At 41.6% G+C, this 6,481-nt stretch overlaps 1 long non-coding RNA gene across 1 annotated transcript; it reads left to right on the forward strand.

Annotated features, from left to right (window-relative positions):
* The first annotated feature begins 342 nt into the window (after positions 1–342).
* On the forward strand, positions 343–5,501 carry LOC126913205 (uncharacterized). The gene is made up of 3 exons (XR_007707907.1): positions 343–476; positions 632–692; positions 5,285–5,501. It is a non-coding gene; the product is annotated as an uncharacterized LOC126913205 (long non-coding RNA).
* Positions 5,502–6,481: the final 980 nt, after the last annotated feature.

Below are 6,481 nucleotides of genomic sequence, written 5' to 3' on the forward strand. Positions count from 1 at the left end.
ATACAGTCAAAATACAGTCAAGGGTGCCCAGAAGTGGGGTGGGAAAAGTAAAGAGGGTCCTAACCTCAGTTTTGCTGAGGCTTTGGGGCCACTGAGAAGCCCTGGATCCTGTCCCTGATTTCCGCCCCCCCCCCCCCCCCCCAAACAAGTAGCGTGTGCTGCTGAGAGGCATGTCTTCCTTTTGTGACCACCTATGTTAAAGGACATCACTTGCTAGCTGCTAGCTTTGCCCTGGTGATCAGCGGACCAGCATCACGTTCAGAGCAGCAGGGCTCAACACCACAGCTCTGCCCTTCAAGGTTGCCTTTGCTCTCTTGACTCGTAGGGTCCTTCTTTGAGGCACCACAATGAAGAGCTGGAACTCCAACAGTGAAGTCTGCCTACAGGGGAAAAGTGACTAGTACCAGTCTGCCATGTGGTCTGAGGAGGTGATAATGCTCTTCTCAGCTGGCTCTGGGCTACCACATGATCTGGAGGTAAATGCTTAGAGGCCTATTTGAAAAGAAAAACACTTGACAGCCTCATCTTGCTTTTAAACCTCCATACAGCCATGTTTTCTTTTAACTTGGCTCTGTGTGAGCATTTTACAGCCAGTGCTACCATCTGACCTGCTGTCCTCTTTGCTTTGAAGGAACCTCAGCAGACAAGCAGAGCTGGGAGGCAGCTAGACTCTGATTTTTGTTTTGCCAAAGGTTGGTATCCTCAGCTCATAAAGGGCAAAAGATAGGGTGGGAAGGGTGGTCTCTGTACTTGCAAACAGAAATGAGGCAAATGGGAAGGAAGAAACATATGCAAAATAATTTCCCCTGGTTTGGAAAAGGAAGCATGGAAAACTAACAGCCTCAAAGCACAGGTTGTGGCTTTTGGGAGAAAGAATGTGAGCAGTCACTTTCTCATCCTGTTTCTGTCATTCCAAGACTTGTGTGAATGGGCTGATGTTGAATCCCAGTTAGCCATAAAATAACAACAACAAGCCTGCCCAGTGGCTTCCATTTGCCAATTGCGAGCTTTCTGCACCTACAACAGGACTCAGAAAGACGGAAGTCTGCAAAACATCCCAGCTAGGAGTGCAGAATCCTTGAAAAACGTAATCTCACCCATGGGGACAATCTGATTAAATGCGTGTTACTTATTGTTCCAACACCATGGCAATGTCTCCAGAAGGAATACAAATCACTTAGTGCAGTGAGATAGAGCCAGCTGAGCAGGTACCAGGAATGTGGGAGTTGTTTATTAGTCACTCAGGAGAAACAGCTATTGCTTTTCTGTTTATTTATTCGCTTTTATTTGAGCCCTCTTCCCCCAATTTGGTATAATGAAACTAATAAGATAGAGGCTGATCCCGTGAACACTGAGCATGTCACAGCATTTTCGTTGGCCTCATGAACCAGGTGGGACCATTGTGCTGGGTCCTGAGCAAATCTCAGTGGGTACAAATCAGCACAGCTCTGCTGAAGTCAGTGAGGGTTCTCATCTATCACTTGTTTTATTAATACTGCCCCGTCTGCAGGTCCAGACTCTCCAAGAGCACATCTTCTATTTCATTGCTTCTAATTGAAGGCAATGTGTGAGTGCTGATTTGTCCAGACTGAGGATCTGGTCCAGCTCTTTCATTGTTGGTCCCCCCTTGCCCCCCCTTCTCTTTCTCCCTCTCTCTTTTATAGCAGCGTTGGAATTGCTGTAAGGTTTACAGTGCAGTAATAATCACCTCATTATTATTAATAACCATGGCAACAGAATGGAAATTAATCACACTACTTCTGTTTATCCCCATAGAAACAGAGCCAAAACAAACAAGACTTATCCACAATGCCTATTCCTAGAAATCATACATACTACATAATTACCAATGAAATGAACCAGCACCTGCAAGCTGCCTAGATTTTCCAGTAGCACCTAAGTAAGGGTCGAGGATATTCTGTCATGTCAGTATTCAGAAAGGATGCTTCCTCCGGTTGAAATTGATGGGTGACAAATACCTTCGGTAACTTTGCTCATTGTGTTGGCCAGTACTCTTCAGCATTTGCTCTGGAGACTTACTGCTGATATACACCGACATGAGACATTCTTCTTCACTTTTTGCAAATTTTATGGGATAATGGGATGACTAGGTCTAAGCTGCTCAGTAGTTGGAAGGGTGACTTCAGAGAATAATCAGTTTCTGAAGAAACTCCGTATACAACAGTTCTTCACATCTGCCAAGCAGTAAAGAAAAATTACTGTCCAACAGTGAATGTAACAGCTAGAAAGATGGTGAACGTGATATGTTCAATGATATCATGACATGAACAAGTGTCAACATCATTGCTTGCAGGAGATATGGATGTAGTCCTTATCCTCACTTCCTATACAGAGAATTGAAACTCCAAGAGTTTCTTTCACTGGAGAATCTCTGTTCTACCTGTCACTCTTCATTCAGATTCAGTATCACAGCAGTGCAACTCTTCAAAAAATCATTACTGCATTTTATTTAGGCTGTCACCAGGAGATAATCTAATTCTTGTATCTGCTTTTGCCTACAACATAATGACACACACGGGAGACTACTTTGTAGGCTTTGAAAGTAAAGAATTCATCCCTCAGATGAGCCTTCAAAACCAGAAGTTCTGCTGACTCTTATCTGCAGATGCAGCCACGCAGATTAAAGTTGGTGCAGAAAGATGAGAGAGATGTAATCATGATTAAAAACACAATCCTCTGTGAAGCCATTTTTTGCAGGATTTGTTCAGACTTAGACCCTCAGGGTGCTTGAATTCAGCTGCATGTTGGAAACATACTACTTTCTGAAAAGAAGTGAAACTCAACCACATGGAAGAGGCACATGTAATTGACATCTCTTCCAAAGCCTTAAGTGGTCTTGATGAATCTTCTCACTGCAATACAGTCTTCTGCAACTCTGAAGAACAGTATCACCTACTTCTTATCTCTCTATCACCTTCAAAATGGGGACAACAATCTTCATATTTTCCTAAATACCATTTATTTAATTTAGATAGTATATAAATTGGAGGGGACAGAGGAAGTCTCTTGCTATGTCACTGTACTGTGTATTTGTACAGATCTGCCAAATCATGCTCAAATGGAGGAATTCAAACTGGAAGTGATGGAGGGAACAGCCCTGAGAACAATCTGCTTCATGAGGTTTAACTGACCTTTTAAGCTTACCAAAAAAGACGGAGAGAGGATAATTAGCTGGGACAAATCCCATCTGAACTTCCTCCAGCCAGTCCTCCTGAATCCAATTAAACACAGCTTTTCCATTTACAAGGACACTTGAGGAGAGACTGATATTTTTATTAGGCTGTGCAGAGACACCCAGAAGTGTTTTTTTCTGCCTGTCATATATGATCAACTCCCAGAATTATAATTCTTAGTCCAAAAGTCACCAGCACTGGCAGGTCCATGAAATTACAGGTGCCATGAGCTCAGTGTCCCCCAGAGCACTTAAAGAGCAGTGATGTGGCAAAAGAAGTCAGTGCCTTTGCAGTTCTGCATCATATAGTACTGACAAGCTCTACATTGACTACAGAGACATCCCAGTGTGATTTCATCAGACAGATAAACAGGATATTACTTGTTATGTTATGTGACTAAAAGCTAAACACATTAAATAAAGACTTGGTGAGGATTGGGAATGCGTGCTCTGTGCTCAGCCTGGCCACTGGTTGAAATGGGGCACATAGAACCACAAAGGCTGCCTCCCACTATCAGACTGGGGAAGGAGGAAGCCCCCAGGTCCTGAAATCCTCACAATCCAGCCACATCTGTCATGATCCACTGTTTAAACATGGACAACTGATGTGCATGAGGGTGTCTCCTCGAGCCTCCATCTTCTGTTCCAGTGGGGCACAGGCTACCTGAGGGCTGCTCTTATGTTGAATCTTCCAACCATAGATATCTTCAGGACATCTCAGAAGGCATGAGATACCCACGCCAAGAGAACTGCTTTGCACACTAGAATGTATACATATATTTAATTATACAAATCCAATCTGCTGTGACTAGGGTTTCAAACAGTTCACTCATCAGCAACAAATGAGGATTAGTCATCTTTTAATGTTCATGTGAAGAGTATCCCAAAGAGGTGCTAGTCAAACCTAGCTTTGGGAAGCTTAGAGGAGGACTTACTGGCTAAAATCCTCTTCATTTATATTCAACGAGAAATCAGGTTGAATTACCTAATGATCTATTCTTAAAAACACCATGTCACTTTTGGCAATAAATGCTCTGATTTTGTGTACAGGAACACTTTTAAATATGTAGGTATACAGCAAGACATTCAAATGCTTGTTCTATGTAGGTCTCCCCAAATACATTCATGTACCCACAGAAGTGTTCTTACAGTGTAGTGTAGCATGCAATATACAGCAAAATGCTTGCTGTGGGGGACGAATTCTTCCTGTGAATCTCATAAATATCACCGACATTTTCTGCAGTTGAAACAGGACTGGTAGGCAGTGATTTTGTTCTTCCAGCTTCCAGGAAGGAAGATTCAAATAAAGCATTATGAAAAATAGTAAGGAGAGTGGAGGACTCTAATCAGTTGCTTGAAAATGCTGTGGAAATACCTTCATTTGAAGGCTTTGGAAAAATCCTAGGCAGTTGCATGTCAGGAATTGTGTAATTAGATTGGTTTCTTCCCTGGAGTAGGAGGATGGAGTAAATGACCTTTTTCTGCCTTCTGCCCATTTTTGTTTGTGTCTCTGATTCTGTGGCTTGCCAACTTTCTTTGAAAAGTGATGTGCATTGGCATAGTAGTTTATCCATTAATGAAAGCTTAGATCTCTATAATTGATAAAAATAACACTGGTGAGGCCAGTTCTGCAGTCACGTATTTGGTTCTGGGCTGGAACATTTCACGTAAGAGGAGAGGATGAGAGAGCTGGGACTGTTCAACCACTGGGATGGAGTTAATTTTCTTCATAGTAGCTCATATGGTTCTGTGTTTTAAATTTCTGACCAAAACTTTGCTAATAACACACTAAAATTGTAGCTATTGCTGAACTGTGTTTGCACAGTACTGAGGCCTTGCTCTGCATTCTGCCCACCCAGGTGAATGGGTTGGGGGTACACGAGGTGTTGGGAGGGATGCAACCAGGCAGATGATCAGAAATAACCAGAGATATTCCTTGCTATATGACATCATGCTCAGGAGTAAAATGGAGAGGAGCAGGGTTAAGGGATGTTAGCCATCACTTTGCTCAAGAACTGGCTGGGCATTAGTCTACCCATGGGAACTGCTGAGTGATTGCCTTTGCATCACTTGTTTTGTTTTCTTTTTCAGTTATTCCACTTTTCCTCCACTTATTAAACACACTTCTGCTATTTACTCTTCTTTTCCTCTTCCCTTGTCCCACTGTGGGGGTTGAGGAAGTGAGCGAGCAGCTGTGTGGTGCTTAGCTGTCTGCCAGGGGTCAACCCACAACACGATCCTTGGAAATATCAAAACCCAACTGGACATGGCCCTGATCAACCTGCTATAACTGACTGTGCTCTGAGCAGAGGGTTGGACCACATGAGCTCCAGAGCTTCCTGTCAACCTCAGTGATTCTGTGATACTGTGATTGTTGGTGAGATATGGTGTCTTGGGCTTCTGCATTAGAAAGAAAATCAAAAGAAGTATTCAGGTTTCCAGAAGATCTGTATTCTGTTTGCTAATCCGTGTTCATATATGTTCCCTAGTCATCTTGCTAACATTAAACATACTTACAAAACTGCTATATTTTGCAGAATCATTTTTAAGGCTAACATACCGACATCTAAAAATATTAACGAAAATTATTCAAACACAACTGATATTTTCTAGTCAATAAGTAGCTCATCTTTGATTTTGTCATTTCAGCAGAACCTCTCCAACAGATATCTTAGGTACTCGTCTGACACTGCCTTGGCTTGAAGACTTCGGAGGATTATTTATCTTGTAATTTCACTGTGTCTCCTCACTCCCCATGTTCATAAATGTGCATCTCTTATTATTTGCACTTTTTAAACTTAAAGGAGAGAGAAACTGTTCGCTAAAAACCTCTATGTGCAATGCTTCTAAGCATATTACCTGTGTGAATGAACCAACAGATAGGAACAAGAAATGTAAAAGGTCAGACAAAATAGGTCAAGAATAATTACTTAGCTCTTGAAAAACACATTATTTTAAATTAAAAAAAAAAAAAAACACAACACATTATTTAAAATAACATATTTTGCTGTATGAACAGCAAAATTTTTCTATGAGAAAGTCTTACCTTACAACTTTTCTGAGCCTAAAATAAATCATTAGAGTTTGTGTCCTGGAAGAAAAAACATTTGCAGAACTGTTAAAAAGGTGAAATTGTCAATCGGCTAACCTGAGTAAAATGAGAGTCACAAACTTTTACATAAAATGGCGTGGGAATTATTATTTTTTAAATCTGAAGCAGAATCCAGCCCTAATATCTTTCCTGCTACTCAGTGAGGATACAAAAAAACATTGCATTTCATGATAGTA

Source organism: Cygnus atratus, chromosome 2 (genome assembly GCF_013377495.2).
Source record: "Cygnus atratus isolate AKBS03 ecotype Queensland, Australia chromosome 2, CAtr_DNAZoo_HiC_assembly, whole genome shotgun sequence".
Taxonomy (NCBI): Eukaryota; Metazoa; Chordata; class Aves; order Anseriformes; family Anatidae; genus Cygnus; species Cygnus atratus.